General features: G+C 42.6%; 1 protein-coding gene across 14 annotated transcripts in view; it reads left to right on the top strand.

Moving 5' to 3' along the window:
- ptprfa (protein tyrosine phosphatase receptor type Fa) overlaps nucleotides 1-22011 on the top strand; it is a 319373-nt gene that overhangs the window by 31517 nt on the left and 265845 nt on the right. Inside the window, exon 1 of one of the 14 annotated variants that reach the window (XM_031877808.1) lies at nucleotides 6176-6226. The exons of the other annotated variants lie outside the window; for them this stretch is intronic. The gene's annotated coding sequence lies outside the window, so the exon portion shown is untranslated. Of the gene's footprint in view, nucleotides 1-6175; nucleotides 6227-22011 lie in introns of those variants that run through there. 14 annotated transcript variants of the gene reach the window in all.

The raw sequence follows: 22011 nt of genomic DNA, 5'->3' as shown, positions 1-22011 counted from the left end.
CTGTCATTTCCTGTTATTCCTTCTGGTAGATCACCCAAATAAAGTGACTTGCATGTGAATAAGATCTGCTGGCCAAGAATATGCTGCATAATTAAGCGTTTTGCCAGAATGTTTGTATCTTGGGGCAGCACCAGAAGATGTGGTGGTGGTTTGCACAACCCTCCCCACAGTTCCTCCAGCATGTATGGTTTATTGTAAGCATGTCTTCATTTTAGGGGTAATAAAGAAATGAACAAGGTTCTTCCAGCCAAATACACGCCAGTACATAGAACAGGATGTAGAGAACGCGGTTTCACACATATTCTCCCATTGCTGACTGGGTATTTGATTTCCTAGTTCTTCTTCCCATCTCTCCTTGATCTATGTCGTGGTAGTTCCTCTGCCCTTTGTAATTCCTGGTAAAGTTTTGAAATGACTGATTTGGAGCTGCCAATGTATGCCCGTACTATTAATTGTATTATTTCATTAGGTTCCATAGTTACCTCATGTCTCTTCATTTATTATGAAAAGTACTGCCGTAGCTGTAGATATCTGAAGAAATCATACTTTTGTAAATTGTATTTTTCCTTCAATATCTGGAGACTTTGTATTGTGTTTTTCTCCGTTATTGTGCAGAAAGCAGTAATACCTTGTTTGGTCCAGTACCTGAATCTAGAATCTATACTGTTTGCTTTAAATTCTGAGTCATATGCCAGCCAGCTACGTTTTCTTAACTGGGTCCACAAACTGAGTTGCTTTATAAGATCAAAGCAGGTGTGCAGGGTGAATGAGACAATGGGGTTCAGATGATAAGTTTACATTACTTTGTGGTCTGCGATTACTTTGTGTTTAAGTCTCCAGATGGTTTGCTTTGGCCTGCTATCTAAATGTAGTGTTAGATACATCGGTGAGTGGTCAGAGATATCTCTAGTTCCTATATCACACTTCTGAATCCGATGTCTATCATTCTGAAACGTAAAAATATATTCTTGAGAAGACTGCATGGGGGCAGAATAACAAGTATAATCTTTTTCAGATGGATGCAGATCCCTCCAAACATCAAGTAAGCCCATCTCACCCAAACCTCATTAGATGTGTCCCATTTATTACTTATTACCATGTTAACGTCTCCTGCACATATTAGTGTGCCTTGTGATTCTGGAGTATTTCTTTCATACTGCTGTGATCACCTTGTGGGGGTATATAAACACAGATAAGTGTGGTCGTCTTGTTTTCTATCTCTCCTTGCACAAGAACATATCTGCCTTCACTGTCTCTCATCTCCCTAACCAAGTCAAAGTTAATAGAATTATGTAATAATATAGCTACTCCTCTTTTTCCGGTTTTAAATGAGCTATAAAATGTGTTCTTGCATCCACATTTTTTTAATTTTTCATGTTAATTTTGGGATAAATGCGTTTCCTTTAGAAATATAATTTGGTGTTTTTCCCTTCTGATTTTTGACATGACTCCGCTTCTCTTCACCGGGTTATCTAAGGATGCTACTCTGAAGTTACTGTATCCCATAACAACAGTTCAATCTGTATGCGTTGGCAACATAGACACGTGTGCTGGAACAAAAGCGAATAACAAAAACATTAATAACAAATATAAACTTGACTTCCAACCTCGGGGTCTTACACTGCCCTGTCGTCTTCATGAACCTATTGTGCTAGTGGAGGATTAATCCCACTAGTAGGGGCTCCCTCTGCAAAAACAAAGTCTCTCCCTCCTGAGCGGACCAGTCATTAGACCTCTCCCGCTCATTAGTGCCCATTCATATGTAGAGGAGCCCGAAAACAAGCACAAAGTCAAAAAACAATAAAGCGGTGGGAGTAGGGATCGGAAATTGTCAATATATCAAGATTATTATTGTCGATGCAGAGGGGGGCATATGATTATGTGTGTGTGTGTCTATGTCTATGGACATATTTTTTGTACCTTTTTAGCAGTGTGTGAAATGAGTCGGTCCGTACCTGATGAATCCTAGTTTAGTATTCATACGTGTTGGCGGTAGTGCTCTGTGGACCTCTCGTCCCCGCTCTTTCTGCTCCACTGAGTGCCTCGTGTGAGCTTCTGGTCCCAGCTGGTGTCGGGCGTCTGCAGCAGGTCCGGGTCATTTCAGTTAGGAACCTTCTGAGGCAAACACCATTCACCCTCAGCCCTGTCACTGATTGGCCGAACGTGTGAACTGATATCATTTAAGCAGCAAGATAATATCAACCTGGCTCCAGTTTGATCATCCATAACGATGAGCTCTGTTCATATGATTCATGCCCTCTATGAGAAGCCCCTCTCAGTATCCATGTACAGCTGTTCTAACACGTGACTACACCATCGCTTTTAGGAGTTAAACACATAAAAATAACCAGAAAGACTAAGAGATTTTAAAAGATTATTTTCAATTATTATTCGATATTCAATTCAACAAAAAACGGCAGCAGTCATACAAACAATAGATAGAAAAGTAAACACACAACACAGTGTTGCCTCGTGTACAACACATACTGTATTGTGTACATTGCAGACTGAATATTGACCGAACGATGATGCGTGGTCAGTTGGGGGTTAACCCTTTAAGCACAGAGCTCTTCTCAGTTCATTCAGGGCTTTTACACAGAGACCTTTTGCACTCACTAATACTTCACACAGAATGTGGAGCATTGCTGCACAAAAGCAGCGTGACGACATGAACAAACGGTTTCAGAGTCAGTCAGAAGTCTCCTATGAGCAGCCCGCCCCTAAAGGGAAGTGATGCCTTGCACCCAGCCGAACAGAAGCAGACTCAAGACTCCATTTTTTTGAAGTCTGGGGGTCAGTTCGCTTCCAGCATTCTTGTATTTCGGGCAGACTCACTTTGTCTCAGAAACTATGATTTCAGAGGGTCATTAAGAGGCAGCTCACCTCACTAATCACAGACGCCAGGGGGCCCCTTGTAACCCAATGAAGGGAGAGGAATCGCAGCCAGTTTCCTCTACCAGGTGGCCGCTCACTTCCAGGGGGAACCACGGCTTGTTTGATGTGTCTTTTCACCTCCGTGAAAATTGCAGGAGGTTCATTTTGCTGAAATGATAAATCTTTATGAGAAACATGAGCCGGCAGGCTTTTTGCAAAGATGTGCCCTGTGATGTTGAAATGGATACTCCCTGACAGAGCAGCCGAGCAGAGGCAAAGAGAGACGTTAATGCTGCTTGTTCACGCTATGGTAAAACCCCCCTTTATGTAAATGGGGGTTCCAGCTTATTCACAGCCTGTTAATAAATAAACACGTTTCTTTTCTTGTGCTCGGGTCCCTGATAACTTTACTAAAGGGAAGTCTATCCAGGAGGTTAAGCAGAGACTGTGGACTTGGTTTGAAAGGGGACGTTTGAAAATGTCTATGTTTTAGGGGCTGTGTCCTTTTCAATCATTGATTAATTCAATTAATAGCATTTCTGTAATTATTTCCACGTGTATTCACGCTAAGCAATAAACACCAGAAGCGGTGCTGAGAGTGTATTCTGTGCTGAACGCTGCACATTTGCTGTTTATTTTCCCTCATCTGGAGTTAGAAACCTTTCATATTTAGTTAAAACGCGCGCTTGTTGCTGTTACTTTTTAGCAGCCGTTTCCAGCTGGCCACCATCTTTGTCCCTCACTGGAGCCAGAAGAGCCTGTGACGCCTGTCTTCCAGCAGATAGCTGTACAGTAGAGTGGCTACATGGCCTGTGCCATTGTCCCCGATACCACTGCTCTATTATTGTGAAGAACTCTTGTCATTGTGCGTTAGATGTTGCCGTTCATTTCTTCTAGTGGCTGAGTTGAGGAGGAGCTCGTGAGTTGTTCTCTCTCTTTATGTGGTGATTTACTTAGAAGTCGTGGCTCTTCTTCTCTTTGAGGTGGGATTCAAAGTCCACGTCCGTTCACATTTATTGTAGAGAAAAATCTCGTACAAAAACGTAAAGTGTTTTTTCTTTTAAACAAAAATGTGGACAGAAAAACTGAGAAATCTGCATTTTAAAAAAGCAGCATTTTATACATGAACAGGGTGATAGTTGATCTATTAATAGTCATTTTGTGGGTAAAGTATTCCTTTACAATTTGGAGCGATTGAATGGCTGAATGGTCCCAGTCATATAATCTAACAATTATAACTATACAGCTTAACCTGCACTGATTGAAAAACGCTGCATCCTTCAAATCAGGTTGATGTGCGACACATTCACATTGGCAAAGAAACATGAGTGCCATCTGGTAATGCTCTCCTCCAGAGCAGGACACTTCCTCAATCTAGTGCCCACGAGTGCTTCTGCTTCTTCATCTTCTCTTCCATTGGCTTCAGCTATTGGCCATGACAGCACGGATCAAAAGAGCTCTAATCTGTTGATGAGTTTCAATAACTCCATTCCACTACATACTGGGAAATAATAAATCAAAAAGCATCCGCTGTGCTACTGAGAAAAAATAATAGGTTTCAACTTTGAAACAATTCTTAAGAAGTATAAACTTCCCTTGATGTCATAATGATATGTGTATGAAGGGAGATAATGGGTGTTTTACTGATACCTTATGGATTGTAACGACCTAGAATTCAGGAGACAATAGCATCAGTGAGCTAATTAAATGAAATGGTTGATGAACAATAGTGAATAACCCTAATATTAATAATAACATTAATAATCAATATTAACCGACATTCATGACATCATAATCATTAATAATCTAGTCCCAAATAGTTATTGCCTTATGCAGTCTAGTCAGAGTCATCACTCGATGATCAATAGCATATTACATATTACCTATTGATAGCTCTGCTAGTAGCTACATGATGCTCAAACGTCAGGTAATAACAATGCTTCATTGTTAACCAATAGTAACTCAGATTAATTCATTAATAACCATTTATAATAATGCTTAATAGTTAATAACCCAATATGAATTGAAGACATGTTTGAGCCCATATGAATCAGCACTATCAAACGCCTGCTAGTCGTCCTGTGAGATCTGTGGTTCAGACGCATGCTCTGTGATGATTGTAGTTGTGTTGGAATGCTCTGACATTCCAAGTGAACGGAAGTAATTATAGCTCATTTATTTTGCGAGCTCCGGACATTTAATTGTCAGAAAAGTATGTGGCCATACTGTGCCGCTTTTGTTCTTAGCTTCTGAGCTCTGCTCCTGTGAGAAACCCCCGTGACTCCGGACTTTTTCTTTTTTTGCTGCTCCTGGATTTGACAGCTCACACGCTGCTCCATCTGCAGAGCAAAGGTGGTGACCCAGGAAAGCCATTAAAGCCACAGTGTCAATTTAAAACAGACATACGTTTACGCTGCTTCAGCGTTTACTGCTGACGGGGATGGAATCCTCTAAATGTCGGACAGAAATATGTGGTGATCTGAATTTGAAACAGGATCTTGAATTTAGCATGTAACAGTGTAAAGATATGTATAATCTCAATGTGTGAGCAGCGGTGGTCTGTGGCCGGCTTCTTGATGGCTATTGAACACTTGATTTGTGTTTTAGGAAGATGCCTTTTTGTGGCGGTTTAGTTCTTTTCTAGTTCTAGTGTCATCTGTGATTCACCACTGCAGCGGTGTGTTTCATTTCTATATAATACTGAAACATTATGTGTATAGTTGTCTGAGAAAAAAGGTATTTGCTGTTGTGCTTTTACAGTCTGTCAAATCAGCTGTTCTCTGACCTCTATGAAGCCACCGTGTTGTGTGTCCAAAGGCTTTTTTAGTGCTAATAGCTCTAAAAGCCCCGCTTGACCCATTAAACACTTGGTCTGTTTCCAAAATAAAAGAATACCCCCCCTCCTCTGCTGAGGCCAGGTAAAGCACGGGGGAGGAGTCAGTCTCACCTGTGCCGGGTCACAAACCCCTCAGCACAGCAGAGCTCGCCCCTCTGAGCCTCCAGCTGAAACCTGACACCTGTGACATCATGCACACAGACATTGGCTGCCCCCCCCCGCACCCCCCCTCTCTCAGAGCTGCTGCTGCAGGATCTTCACAGCTTCTCCCCGGAGAGACCGGCAGCTCTGACCCCGTCGCTGCAGCCACAAGGAGCTGAAACCCGCTCAGATCGCTCACGGTGCTCTGGAGCCTCTCTACCTGCGACTGACCTCAGCCCCCCCCCCCCCCGGCTCGGCGCTCCCATTGGCTGGGAGTTTTATGGGCTGGCGTTACTCCCGAGGAACAGCGCAGAAGTCTGCCAGCACTTGCTTCTCCTCAGGATACTCTGGTTTTCTCCATGGAGCCGGGCTCAGGTAAGAACTCGTCGCCTTCCAGCCATTCGTGGAGCTTCCATGCCGATCGTGGGGCCACCTGCTCGCTCTCTTTTCCATTCGAACTTTGAGAGTCAAGTATCTGTTGTGAATAGCAGCCCATCACAGCTCTGAGTGGAGGGTCGATGGATTGCTCTTAACAACAAAAGAGCCTGATGAGTTGTTGCTGTCACACACTCAGGACAGAGCCCACTGAAGACTTCTCTGTGCCTGCAGTGAGTCAGAAACACGCTCGCTGTCCTTGTTTCATGCTTTTACCCTCCTACACGTCTTCATCCAGCTAGAACAGACTGTGTCGTTAATAAAGCCTTGTGGTAATACTTCTGATATTCTCTTTCTAAGTAAGGTTCAAATGCTTCAGGGAACATTTACAAACCCACACGTATAAGGCACTTTAAGTTCTGCATGTTCGTAGAACTAACTAACTTTACTCATTGGAAAGAAGTCTATATGTTCAAGGTGACATCTTCTATTGAGCTCTTCTACTGTGATAGGAAACATTAACAAGCTGCATGCTACCAGTCAAAAGAAGAAGAACTCTGGTACAGAGTTAAAAACAAGTCTGGTGTACATGCAACGATGTTTCATAGTTTCACACACAACATTTGCAGTTGTTAACATTTGACATGAAATAAAGAAATGAAATCCACTGATGGATTTACTTATGTAGATCTAGAAATGCCTGTAAGAGCTAATGTGTCATCAGCACAGTATCCGCTGTGTGTGTGTGTATGTGTGTGTGGAGACACAGATAGATCTTGAGTCAATGTCAGCTCTTGTCCAATGTTATCTTCCACCACTTCAAGTCTTTTTTTATTAACAGTTTCAATATGTTGAGTCTCTTTTAAACATATCGGGTCTAAAATACTGGAATCATCTGAATAAACTGGATGGGTTGTAAAGTCCATGCCAAGAGGAGACGAATACCACTAGAGTTGTGTATTTTATGTTTTGGAAGACATTCAATCTCAGCTCCCAATTTGTCCAGAAATCTGAACTAAACAGTTGCAATATTGTAAAAAGCCGTGCAAGGAACCAATGAGCTCAGTTCAGAGTGTTTCCTAACAGAGCACTGCAGCACAGGTCAGCCTCCTCATGTTGACTGCTCTTACTCTATATTAGAGCCATTTATCTTTCAGCTGGGCTCATGTCTCTCATCCTACAGTCCTCTGGAGCCGGCAAGTTGTTCGTATAAAGAAGCCACCATTTTAGTCAAGACTAGCTGTCCAACATGTTACTACAACTCATCTCTCCACGTGTCCTTTCCTACCCAAGGAATTCACACTGCCTGCTCCACAACACTGCTCACTGCTGATCATTGAGGCAATATTCTTATAATAAGGATCGTGCGGTTTGATGTGTGATGAAAATGGATAACCCTCTGAGAGTTTTCCTTCTTTCCATAGAACTATATGATCGTTTTTTGATAATTGCTATTGTTTTAATACAACCAGAACAATGTAAAGGTAAAATTCTTTGTATATAAATATGGATATTCAAATGGGGAAACATTTAAAACCATATCCTCGCGTTTTGACTTCCTATGCTCGGCAGAACCCTTTAGAACATCAGACCTAAGATGTGTTTGGACTGAACTAGAATCAGTTAATCACAGGCTCAAGCAGATGCACGTTTTCTGTGGGTGGCACAGAGTGAGGCGGTGATGCATCTGTGTGAAAATCAAAATGTGTCAACTCCCAGTGACAATAGAAATTATTATTCAGATTTACATCCCTGCAAAAGACATCTTGACTTTCAGGGATTGAGGGAGTTGGTCACTAAACAACCCTTTCTCCAGAGATGCTGCCGTGACCTTTCTCTGTGATGGCTTGTTCCATACAGTGTATTAGTTTAGCCAATAACACAGTTCAATCATTGTCTTTTATAGTTTTGTGTGTCGATTATCAGACGACAGATTTGATGCGTTTAAAGATTATTAAGTGATCACAAGGAAAGCTGGACGGTTGGAGTTAGTGTTCCTAAAGCTGAGTGTAGGGCACCTCTGATGGCTTTATCTGAACTTCACTGTACACAGACAAACCTATTTTTGCCTTTCTTCTCAAAGTTAGTTCCTGTAGGTTGTTTTTTCTGGGCTTGTGTCTATGGTAGAGGAGAACAGTTAACTCCTCCCCACCAGGTCCATGTGGGCCGGTGTTGGCTGTCGCAACAGGTCTTCACCTCACCGCTGCTTGCTATGCCAGTCACATGTTGCTTTTGACCCCGAGCACTGAGAGTCCCCCCTCCTCCTCCTCCTCTGTCACTCCTCCTGGCCGAGCTCCTCCTCCCGCTCTGCCGCTCGGCGCCACATAATGGAATGTGAGAGGGGGCTTTGCTCACGGCAGGTTAATTGCCTCTGAGATTCCTGTACTAATGGAGCTAATCCCGCCTTTGTGTGTTTTGTGCTTCAGATTTGAGCTTGTTTGCCAGGATATTGTGTGAGGTCGCATGTATTAGCTGATTAGCATTGAGTCTCCGCGTGCTCTTGTCTTTCTGATGAATACTTCACACGGAGCTCAGGGAGCTGTCGCTGTTCCACTGTCGCTGTTAGCCTCGTCTGGATGTTGTTTTCTGACTCTTGGTGGTCATTGTGCTTCTCTTTGTGATCATTTTCTGTCTATTTGTAGTCATTTTGCTTATATTTGTGGGAATTTTGTGTCTTTTTTTGTACTTTTTTGTGTCGCTTTTAATTGTTTTGTTCTTTTTGTATTTTGTTTTTTATGTGGATGTTTCGCCTGTTGTAGTACTTTTGCTTGTCTATTTGTAGTTGCTTTGTGTCTCTTTGTAGTCATTTAGAGTATTTTTGTAGTTATTTAGTGTTTTTGTAGTTGTTTGGAGTCTATTTGTAGTCATTTCAAGTCTCTTTGTGGTTGTTTTGTGTCACTTTTTGCTTTGGAATATTTGTCAATATTCTTTAACTGTAATTGTTTTGTCCCTTTGTGTACTTGTTTTGTGTCTATTTCTAAGTTTTTATGATCTCTTTGTTGTTGTTTGTTTCTGGTTATGTTGAGTCTGGGGGCCCTGACACTTGGGGCCCATGGGCCTGTGCCCAGTAGGCCCAATTCAGTGATCCATCCTGAAACCTGTTCCATCAGCTGGATGGATGTCAAGTTGAAGTTGCCAATAACACTGGTAATCTGTTCGCTCTATGAAAACAGCGTTTCACTGTTGTTACGCCCGGTCTAGGGGAACCTGGGCGTAGCATCATAATGGGTCTCCCTTTCTCTCCCACTCCCAAGAACGACCAGTGCTGCTGCCATACAGTCCATAATATTTATTATTATATATTATATTATATCTATTATTACAGTTGTTTTTAGCAATATGCGTCAGGGTGAGCCTGGGCCAAAACAATAAACTAAACGATCTTTATTAACCTGCTAACTTACCTACTCCAAACTGAACCAAAGAAAAGACAGGCAGCTTACCGACCTCCCTAACCCGACCACGACATGGACTGTCGCTAGATTGCACACAATGATTTGTCGCCCCAATCTGTACAACAGCGACCTCCTCGGCTGTGCAGCACGGCCCGGTTGGGAGCCGAAGAGAAAAAGAGAGAGCAAGTTGGCCTCCACAGGTTCCTTCTTATCTCAGGCCTCATCTCTCCAGTCCAATCACCGGCAACTCCACAGATACAAAAACCAACACAGACACAATTTACAGCACCACCCTCAGGCAGGGAGGTGCACAGCATTCATGTGCATTATCAAATCTTATGACGCTCTAAGTCAAAACACTGTGCTGCTTCCCTCTTTGATGGAGGAATTCAAAGTTCCTTCTCTCTTCCACAAGCTTCAAAAAAGATAGTATTTATTCCCATTTTATTTTCCTGCTACAGTTATTTAGGAAGTCCTCTATACCTGGGGTCTGTGTGGAACTTAATCTCACTCACGTCTCACTCTTAGTGGAATGAGGTTGTTTTTTGTCTCTACCACGTCCTTGTATTTTCACAGTGAACCCACGTCCTGTAGATAATATTAGACATGTGTGACCTGTTAGCTATAGCTGTTGGTAAATAAGACATGTAAATGTTCCTTTTATTACATCAGCCTGAGGGAACAGTGACACGCAGCCTTCAGAAGCCAGTTCCAGCCTCCCTGCAGCATCTTCTCAGAGTCTGCTGCTCATCAAGGGGCCTCTCTGATTCAGCAGCTGCAAAGGAAATCCTTAAAGGGATTGTTCATGGGTTTCATGAAGCCTATCTGATTCATAATGAACTACAGCCTCTTTCAAAGAGCTGCTGCCCCCGTGTCATTTTTACTGTTATCTCAGTCAACTGTGATTAAATCCATTTCTTGTACAAGACTTAATCAAGTCACTCACAAATTGGCTTTCGAGGTATATTTCTTTTTCGATCAAACGTCATGAGTTATTGCCTCTGGTGGCACACCAACGAGAAGCGACCAGCACTCGTTCACACCACAACAGAGGCACAGCAGAGACAGCTGGTTGTGTTCATGGGGAAATGCATTTTATGGGAACTGTCCTTTGGTTCTGTTGGCGATCCGTCATCAAAGCTCAACTCTAAGACAAAACTTCCTGTGATTGCAGAGATTCCAATGAAAGGAGTTGAATTTGTTCCAAGATTTCAGCGCAGTATCTATATTCAATTCCAGCCAAGACAGAGTCCGGCACATAACGTTGCACAACATGGTGGGGCTTTTGTTTGGATTTAAACACGATATATCGTTTAACGAGTGAGCTCTAGAGGTGTTGGGAGGTAGATTGGGACAGTGCTCAGCTAGTGCATTCTTAATGCTAAGCTAAACTAACCAGCTGCTGGCTGTAGTCTTATATCTACCATACCATACCTTTCCATAGTGTATTTGCCACAACCACTATCTTTCCCTAACATCAACTGTACTGTAGTATGGTTTAAAAGACATTAAAGCATTGAATGTAATCTGTCCTAATCTGACCTTCTTGTCTGGCAATAGTGTTCATTTTGTCAGCTTCATTTTTTTTAAATTGACTCTGTCTTAGTGTAAAATGTTAGTTTTCTCATAATTAGTCAACCTGATCCTCAAGTTTTAGATGACTTAAAGTCTGGGCATCTTAGTCTCATTTTAGTAAAAGAAAAGGGTTACTATTTTAGTCAGTTTTAGTCAATGGACATGGTTTTTGTCCTCAGGTCGTACTGAACATTTCAGCCAAAATATCACCTGGTTTCTTCTCCTACGCCCTCTCGTTGATATTGTTAACTTTAGTTGCTCTGAGTCCTCATCAATGAGCTCACAGGAAACACAACTTTCAGTCAACAATCGTTACAGTTAGAGTATAATGACGTCTCATCGTCTCGTCTTAGTCATGGACATTGAGGTTAACAAACATATTTGGTCTTAGTTTATCACTGTCCGGCAGTAAGGTTGGAAATGTTGCCGTCATAAATGCTGATGGGACGGAGCCCTGAGAATGTTAATGTTTTATGAAGCCCTCCACCGTCACATACCCGACTGACAGGAGTTATGGTCTAAGACAACCACTCGTTGCCTTCATTTCACTGACCCAGGCTAGATGTCACAATAAAATGGAGAGCAGGGGAGGACTTTGATTCTTTAAATATGTGTCATCATTCATACATGGAGGGGGATATTAATCATCAGACAGATCTGAAGGGCCCTCCACTCGGCCTGCCTGTCTGTCTACAGATACATTAGCATGCTGACGGCCGATGCGGAGGGAGATGATAAGTGACTCAGTGATCCTGCAGGGTACGGACAGACATTTGTGCTGGCAGGCATTCAATTAATACTCTGTAAACCTGGATTTGTATCCCATAATATGAAACTGTGTTTCAGGTTTTCAGAATATAAATTGGTAAAGTCGAATTTGTTTTCCATGAAAACCAACTCCTAAATAACCATGCACCTAAGGTGCTCAATGAACCGCCTTTTCAAAAACCTCCTTTGGATAGACTCACTGATTCTCTGTCCAGTAGGTCAGTATGTTGGAACCCTGGTCCTTGACCAGACGGCTACTCCTGGGTCTGAAAAGTGAAGCCACAGTGGACCTCTTTAAACATGCATTCTCTCTAGTGTCCACCAGGGGGCGACTCCTCTGGTTGTATAGAAGTCTATGAGAAAATGACTCTACTTCTCTCTTGATTTATTACCTCAGTAAACATTGTAAACATGAGTTTATGGTCTCAATCTCTAGTTTCAAGTCTTCTTCAATACAGCATGATGTTCATTTAGTACATTATGGTCCATTTAGAGTCACACAGACCATAAAGCAGGGGATGCTTTAGGGAGGGACTTATTTTTGATTGACAGGTTGCTACCAGAGCTGTATATGGAAGTCTTCACGTCACTCCTCCGCAGTACAAACATGGTCGCTTCGATTCACTGGTTACAAAAATTTAAGATGGCCGCAGTCAAAAATAGTCCACAAACTAATGAGTGACATCACGAGGACTACGTCCACTTGCTATGCAGTCTATGGTCATGACTGGGATCCTTGTAAACTCATGGTTAAATAGTTTGTGTGTATTTGTATAAAAGACCTGCCAGATGGTTTGTTACACAGAACAATGTGAGAAGTCAGTACAGAAAAGGGCAGGTGCTTCCAAAAAATATATGGCACACTTATTTGCCGACCCCTGTTCTAAAGATAGAGGATGTAGTCCAGACTGTAAAGCAGAGGTAGCCAACACGGTCCCCGCGGGCAGCCTGTCGCCCGCGGGGACCAGGTGAGTCGCCCGCAAGGCATGTTCTAAAAATAGCACTAGTCACCATGGAGCTCCGTCTAAAATTGTAGTTGCTGTTCTTTTTTAATCAAAAACGCTTGCATTAGTGTAGATTTTAAAATGACAATATTTCTTGTCATAAGAGAGTTGGGTACCCGGAGGCGCACTGCGGACAGCCAGGACGAGGCTGCCGCACCACACTAGGTTTTCAGGTTCCGAATGGCGGGCGCTTCCCGTTGGCGCCAGACGCGCGCCGCGAGCGCAACCCGTCGTCAGGTCCGTAATTCCTCGGAACAGGCCGCGGGGCAACAACTCAGGGGTGGCGGGGGTCGAGGCGAGGCAACGCAATCCGACCGAAAAGGCCCAGACTAGAGGTTTGAACGGGGCTCCCGCCATGACGGGCCGGCATGCAGGCTTCATTGCGCAATGTAAAGGTGACCCAGACTTTGCAACATTTCTACATTACCACTGCATCATTCACCAGCAGGCGCTATGTGCAAAAGTAACCGGCTTTGATCATGTGATGATACAAAAATATCAGAGATGTGATACCTCTGACTTTCAAATGTTGAAACAGATTAACAGAAATAAAAGTTGCATGTTTAAATATGTGTAGCTATACCATCATTGTTGTGGAAATCATTCTTAATAATTATTGTGAGGAATAATTAACTGACATGTGACCAAACAGTCTCTTCACATATATTATTATTATTAAAAGGTGATCTGTGCAACTTTGTTATTCAGGAAGTTTGTATCAAATAAGTAGCCCTTCGTACTACTCGGTACCCTTGAAGTAGCTCTCCGTTTAAAAAAGGTTGGTGACCCCTGCTGTAAAGCCTCTCGAGGCAAACTTGTGGTAAATGACATCAAGCTATGTGAATGAAAATGTACTTTAATATCTATAACGCATTAAGAGCATCGGTCCGCCACAGTCAAACTGCAGGCCTTAATGCTATCAGGTGTGTAGCTTTCATTCAGCCACGGTGATCATCCATCAGTCCTCCCGGAGCCGGCTCCCATCGACCCGTCTGCCGACGCGCTCCTGTCTCCCATGGTGAGGGCGGGAGGGAATGTGCTGCGACAGATGAGCGGCGTGCACATTTAACGGTGTTTACGTAGGCGGTCGGTGAGCAGCTGTCCTGTCAGGAAGTGTCTCCTGGAGCTCCAGTGTGTCCGTGGTCTTCGCTTCATGCTGAAACACAACGTGGTGACGTGTGGGGAGACGACTCGGTGACATTGGACTGTGGCTAAATGTGCTTCGCTGATGGGAAGATTTTACAAATTAACAATAAATGGAGATGTTGAAAAAAACATTTGTAATTTGCTATAATGCACTGTATTGTTGTCTAATTACAGCCTAATTATAGAAAATGGAGAGCTGTAATTAAAAGGCCGACCACCAAATGTAATCAGTGGCTTTTCTGCCAGAAGAACATTAGTTGTTCCCCTTTCGAACAGTAACGGCAGCCTATCACGCTTGTCAGTACACAGGCTTTCATTTAGTTTGATTTAATTTTTAACAGCAGCTTGTCAGCTCTATCAAAGAAATAATCCCATTTCTTGTCTTGCTGAAATGGTTGTTGAGATGGAAATGAGGCAGAGGGCTTTGGTTGATTTTTTGGAAATGTGCTGTCTAATGGCAGGTACTTCACTCAATGTGTTTGCTTTAATAAGCACGTCCATGAGTAGAGAGCAGGGTTTGTGTCGGCCGTGATGTTGGGTTTGGTTACGGTCAGGAAAAGATTGTGGTTTTGGTTTAATAGTGAAAAAGTCAAAAGTAACCATGTTCCCCCGATGTTAACCAAGTGACTTGAGTTACAAAACAGGACCATTAAGAGGTTAATCATGCTTTTATGTTAAGTTTGAACATTTGAGGACTTTCTCTGGAATTGCATTTACCATCGCAAATGGATGTCATTTCTAGGTGACAGTGTTGGAGTCTGTTGATCTGCCTTTGGGCTGAGACGAGGGGTGAAACAGACCACAAAATGCACGGTTCGGATCCTGTCACGGTTTTGAGTCACGGATATGATCCGCAGTAAAAAAAGAAAAAAGGAGCAAATACAACTTTTAGAAATGATTTGATCAGGTTTTTTTGCCGCCAGTACCGATTGCCAATGATGAGCCATATGGGCCAATAGAAACCGTTTATTGTTTTGTTATAGCAGCTGTTACACAAAGCTACAGTTAGAACGTGAAACAGGTTATAATTCCCTCTCTAATAGCACATTTGTATTGCTGTGAAAACATATTCAAACAACTATTGATTCATGTTTCTTACCAGAAACTACTTAAGATTACATTTGAACACGTCATAATAGCGTTACTATGACGGGGATCCGGACGGATCAACTATGGTTTGTTCCACCACTAGTTGAGATTATTCATGTTTTGTATTTGAGTAAAAATAAGTCATTAACTAAGTCTAATAACTTGTTTCCAAAAGTTTATACATCCAAGTGTAATTCTGACAATGTGACAGTCCTAGAAGAATTCAGACTTTGAGTGATGGCATATATACAATCAGAGCTCATCCCAACATGGATCATACCATTGTTGATCTTTTTCAACATTTACTGTAGTTGACTCTTTATTACGTTTGACAAACTGTCTACTGTTCTTTCCAAAGCCTCACAGTACTTGCTCACATAACCACTTCAGCTATTTGATCCCTCTCTGCAGACGCTGAGATGCATGAAATATTTCTCCAAGATTTCTCACTTCACACCTCTCAGGAAGCTTTGTTGGCCCTAAGGGCTGAAAAAAAAAAGGTTTTGTTTTCGTAGTTACAACTCTGTTACCTATAGTCATTGATAATTGAAGCATTTTAATGTTGCGTGTAGGGCTGCAACTAACGATTATTAGTTACAAACTATACCACCCCTGCTTTACTGCTGTTATTAACGAGCTAATGCTAACTTGTCATGCTTATCAAGCTGGATAACGAGTAAACACCAGCACCAGAAGAGCTACTGGAGGGACGTTACGTTCCTCACTTCAAAACGGAACAAAAGTAGGATTCTGTAGTGACTAACCCTGCTGTTGAACTCCCTTCCTCCTCATCAAGGACTCCAACATGTTTACGTTGTTGAATCAGGAAATAAATCCTGTAGCCGTCTGTGTTCACCCAGAGCTCTACGATACCTCATATCAATAGAGACCGGACCAAACTATGTGTATAAATGTGAGTGTAAACCATATGGTACAAACAATGAATAGACGCTGCCGTATTTACGTCTAGATGACGTTATGGAGTGTTGGTGGAGCTGCTACAATGTTAGCTTAGCATAGCACCGCTCCATTGAGAAGACAAGTAGCCTACACATCGGCATCATTACGTAGTTATTTCGGAGTCCCTTTTGTCGGTTTATTGCCGTTAAATCATAGTCAAATCAGTTTATTTAGTGTTCATACAGCTGTAGTAAACAGCGACGTGTGGCTCGCTAGACACAGTGAACACAGCTCGATAAAATCCACAGAGCTCCTCTGAACAATGTTATGAACCAGACATGACGGCGTTTAGTTTCCCGGGATATCTGTGACTTCCACAACACGTACTAAGCAGAAATAGAGGTTATTTTTTTCATGGTTAATGGCGGACAGTTGAACGGCTTTCAGGGCGATAAGCCCCGCCCCCTCTCCGGCGCGTCCAGCGCGAATGAACACAAATGGTCCCCGGCGAGGCTGGCGTTTAGTGTGAACACGGCATTAGGTTGTACTGATTTCTCCGCCTCCGCCATGTGTTTCAGAACAACGTTACGGGTCTCTCCGATGGTCTTTCCTCTACCTCCGCTCTTTTTTATTTTTATTTTTTATACTCAAATATCTCCGTGACTTATTGAGTGGCGTAATAATTGCGCGACACAACGAATCGATAATGAAATTCGTTGCCAACTCTTTTAATAATCGATTTTTATCGATTCGTTGTTGCAGCCCTAGTTACATGTAATATAATTACTGCATTTTGATGCTGAAAATTTTGTCTCTAAGTGAGGACATTTTCAGGGTTATTGCTGGATCGTTGTTTGTCCCGTCCTCGATGTCCACGAGGTTTTTTAAACAGTGGCAACCAGTGCAGAGTTTCTGATTGGGAACCCCACGAGGTAAACACTAATCTGACACTAATCTGTGGAGGAACAAGACGGGTTGCTGATGGGATACATTTTCCTTTGTATGTGAAAACAGTGGCGGCAAACATAATAAGTCTTATTAGCTTGAACTTCACTTTTCACCTAAGCAGTCATCACCCTTCTCACACACAAACATAGGCTCACTTTCTGCCTTTGGTTCATAATTTACTTTTATTTAAGCGCCTACATTTAACACAGCTGTCAATATTGCAGTTAGGCAAAAGCATCAGTGAATGCTGCTGAGTGATGATCCACAATAAACCCATAAGACGGAATACTGTTTTGTGATTTTAGCTTACAAAAAGTGTACTGAATGTGATATGAAGCCCAATGTCCCCGTCCCAGAACCCCCCAGTCTGTTGCACACACAGTGTGTTGGTGGGGTTTCACACACGTTTAGGACTGCAGAGGTTTTGGGTCGACAACACACCGGCCCTCTGCTCTGGCAGTAATTGGCTGAGAGATGGCTTTTTGAAGGACATCAATTATTCACCCGAGCCATCTCCTCCCATCCTGGAGAAACGCAGGAAATTGACTGGTGTTGTACTGAGCCCACCTCCCACACACACACACACACACATCCCTGTTTGTTCCTCCGAACCTCAGTACGACATGTTCTTGCTTGGGTGCACCTTGATGGTGATGTCATACTGACTTGTGAGACCTATTTTGTCCGCATATCTTTGTATTTTGTTTTTTATTTTGTTGTTTAAGCTTTTTGCTTGTTACCATGAAGTTCTTCTCTATGACCCAATGCAAATTTGTTGACAAAAACTACAACAAAAATTGAATACAATTTTTGGCAACAAATGGGAAAAATAAACAGTAATGAGCAAGATGGACAATGACCAAAGGACATGACCTAGTTATTGTGTTAATGCAAAGTCTTAACGACCTGCATGTGCATATGCAGAATCACACATGTTATGATGGCCCTGGACTGCAAAACATTACTCTCCTCTGCCCAGAAATGTCTTCCTCAGATGCTGATACAGCTGATCAACCGGTTGTGCTAATCTACAATCGTTGACATGACGAAAATCAATATATAACAAATTCTAGGACCGCGGACATTCATTACAAGCTAAGCTAATATTAACAACATGTAATCACATTAGCTCTAACAATTCCCTTACTTTCAGTTGGCCGGCTTGTTAAATAGTAATGGTAAATGGACTGTACTTGTATCTAGTCTTTCCGACCACTCAAAGCGCTTTCATCATTCACCCATTAAGTGCCACCTGCCTATCAGACTAACTCATTCACACACCGTAGGCACAGCTACGGGAGCACTTTTGGGGTTTAGTGTCTTGCTCAAGGACACATCACATGCCACTAGCGGAGCCGGGGATCGAACCGCCGATCCTCTGATTGAAGGACGGCCCTGTTAAGCTCTCACTGGGAATGAGGGGTGTGATTAATGTTGACTGTTAAAGGTACAGTGTTTAGCATTTAGGGGGATCTATTGGCAGAAATGGAATATCATATTATTAAGTTCATTTTTTTCTTTAATCACCTGAAAATAAGAGTGTTTAATTTAGCTAAGAATGCAGTGGCGGGCCGTGCGTTTCATACCTGGGCCTTCAGTGCTGTCCTACTACAGTTGAACCACCTCCTAATAACCTCACTATGGCTACGGTTATTATTTGTTTCTAGGGGTGTAACAACACACGTATTTGTATTAAACCGTTCGGTACAGTACGTTTGAATAATACTAGTGCATTTGGAAAATGGAGACGCTTAAATTGTGGGAAATATAATGTTCTCTCGGTGTAATGTAACAGGCAACATCCTGTCTGCTGCCACCACGGAAGAACAACATTGTACTCTGGTGATGCACGTGTGTTCTGGGACGCACACTATGCTAAATTAGCTTAGCAGTAAAACAACAGCAGCACACATGCAACACTCCCCACAGCGTTTAGCTGTTCACTATTGATTCAAACAGGGCTAAAGCAATCGCCACACAATCCCCATTTCTCCAGACCATAATTCTTGCTTTGTAAAAGAAAACAGATACACGAACATGTGCATGATGGGATGCTTCGTCATTAACGGACAATGCATTATAGTCAAAATCAGTGTAATTAACACAATGACAAGAACAAACTCACAAGAACCAGTCACATATATTTATATGACAACAAAGCAACAAATCAATCCAACAACTCTGCAGCGCTAAAACACGTATTCATCCACACACTGAAGAGCACCATTCAAATATTAATCACATCAGAGGGAACAATATTAACCAGATCATAAAAAACGACACCATAGACAAATGAACACAGTAGTAACGCTACTGCAGATGTAAAAATAAAAGCAGTTCACTTACCAAACCTGCTGTTCACATCAACAACATCGTCCCAATTCACTTAAAGTGCACATGGATTCACTTGTGAGTCTGCAGGCCTCTGCCTCTGTTCTTACCTAGAGACACAGAGGTGAAATCTGATTGGATAAAAGCTCTACTTAAAACAAGCTGCACTGGAAGCAGAGCAACTGAGGAAGATCGTAGCTGTGCAATGAGAAAATATTTTTATAAATTATAATACATGTAGTGTATTTAAGAAACATTATTAAATTATAAAATAGCTATAACTTTGTGATTCTGTTTAGGCCAGCAGAGAAGGCTTAGCTGGCCCTGACGGCCCACCACTGAAAGAATGGGCCGTTTATAGCTACATAGTGAGTGGGTCCTCCTCACGGAGTTGGTGTTCATGTTTCTACGGTAGTCCAGAATGGACAAAGCGAACACTGGCTGTAGATGGGGCAATTTGCGTTTTCACGTTTTAGTGGCGGCCAACGTAGTTCTGCTAAGCCCTTTGCACACACAAAGAGGCAGAAGTTTCATTTGGTTGCAATCTGCAACTTCACCGCTAGATGCAGCCAAATCCTACACACTGCACTTTTAACCATCTTAATTGTCAACGAATGAAAATCTTTTCAAATTTGAATGCAACTTAATAAACCTTTAACTATGGCGGCAGACATGTATTAGACGTAAGCTAATTCTAACATAACATTATGTTATTGTTGCTATCAGTTAGTTGTGCAGAGGACATTTAGGGTTAATGAAGGTTGCAAATAATTATCAGCAAAAACTAGACTGAACTATTCTAAATTGAACCAATATCAAATGACTAAAAACATTCTACTGGTCCATTGGACCCATGTGAATGGGGGACAGGGCACGACAGACTTTATTTCATCTGTGTTGTAAGTTATAATACTTTATTAATGTTTCTGTGTAACAGGATGCCATGATATTCAGTCAAAATATGACCACAAAGACAGCGATTTGGCAAATACACCCTTATGCTGCGTTCACACCAAACGTGGCGCGAATTATTTGCGCGAGTAGATTACATACAAAGTCTATGCACAGACACGATGAGACTGGCGCGGCGTGAATTTGCGATGGCGCGGCGCGATGGACGCGAATTTGCGGCGCGATGGACGCGAATTTGCGGCGCGATGGACGCGAATTTGCGGCGCGATGGACGTGAAATGCGTGAGTTGAAATTTTTCAACTTCTGCGAAATATTCGTGTTACGCCCCGGCGCGATAACCTATCATCGTTGAGTTGCTCCTCCTGTCATCAGCGACGTCCTGCCATTGTTGAATCAGGAAATAAATCCTGTAGCCGTCTGTGTTCACCCAGAGCTCTACGATACCTCATATCAATAGAGACCGGACCAAACTACGTGTATAAATGTGAGTGTAAACCATATGGTACAAACAATGAATAGACGCTGCCGTGTTTACGTCTACATGACGTTATTGAGTGTTGGTGGAGCTGCTACAATGTTAGCTTAGCATAGCACCGATCCATCTGCTCCATTGCGAAGACAAGTAGCCTACAAATCGGCATCATTACGTAGTTATTTCAGAGTCCCTTTTTGTCAGTTTATTGCCGTTAAATCACAGCCAGATCAGTTTATTTAGTGTTCATACAGCTGTAGTAAACAGCGACGTGTGGCTTGCTAGACCCAGTGAACACAGCTCGATAAAATCCACAGAGCTCCTCTGAACAATGTTATGAACCCAGACATGACGGCGTTTAGTTTCCGGGATATCTGTGACTTCCACAACACGTACTAAGCAGAAATATAAGTTATTTTTTCCATGGTTAATGGCAGACAGTTGAACGGGTTTCAGGGCCCCGCCCCCTCTCCGGCGCGATTCGCGCGACTGTACACAAATGGTCCCTGGCGAGACCGGTGGCACGATGGACGCGAATTTGCGGCGCGATAAATTCGGCATTAGTGCAGAGGCTGTTTCATTAGTTTAAAAAAAAAATTGAATTCTCACTTACATACACACTAAAAGTTTGTGTTGATCCCATTTTTGCATAATCACAGAAAAAAAAAAAACCTACAGTGAATAAGGAGAAGGCTGTTTTTCACTATAATTGATTGGGGCGTTGGATATCAGACATGTGGATTAATGAAAAGATTGAAATGATTGGTGCTTGATGAGCGCAGTGTTTCATCTCACTGCATTAATTCATCAAAGCTCTCTGAAGGTTGCTTCTCATCTATGTGCTGCGGCTGCCAGCTGACAGCCAGTCTTTCTTCCTGCCAGCTGTCTGGGCCATCAGTAAGTGAATAACCCCGTCGACAAATAGCCTGTATAGTATCTCTCAGTCTCCGCAGAGTGATGAGGGGGACTAATCAGTGTCTGCAGAGGAGCGTTGAGGGGGAGGGAGAGCCATGACAGGAGATAGGTTTGGTATCGACTGTAGGCTCGTCTCCCCTCTTGCATCACGTCTCGTTTAACAACTCACAGTGACTGCACTCTTAAACTCTTATTTAAAGTGAATCACTGCTCAATCTTCCAACAACCACACTGATGCTTTGCTCTCTTTCTCTCTCTGGCTTACATTACACCGTACACGATGCCAACACTACACCGTACACTACGCCAACACTACACCGTACACTACG

The sequence above is a fragment of the Anarrhichthys ocellatus genome, unplaced genomic scaffold (assembly GCF_004355925.1).
Source record: "Anarrhichthys ocellatus isolate YVR2014 unplaced genomic scaffold, GSC_Weel_1.0 scaffold150, whole genome shotgun sequence".
Classification (NCBI taxonomy): domain Eukaryota; kingdom Metazoa; phylum Chordata; class Actinopteri; order Perciformes; family Anarhichadidae; genus Anarrhichthys; species Anarrhichthys ocellatus.
The sequence above is the reverse complement of the archived record's forward strand: the minus strand, read 5'-3'. Positions and strand labels throughout refer to the sequence as shown.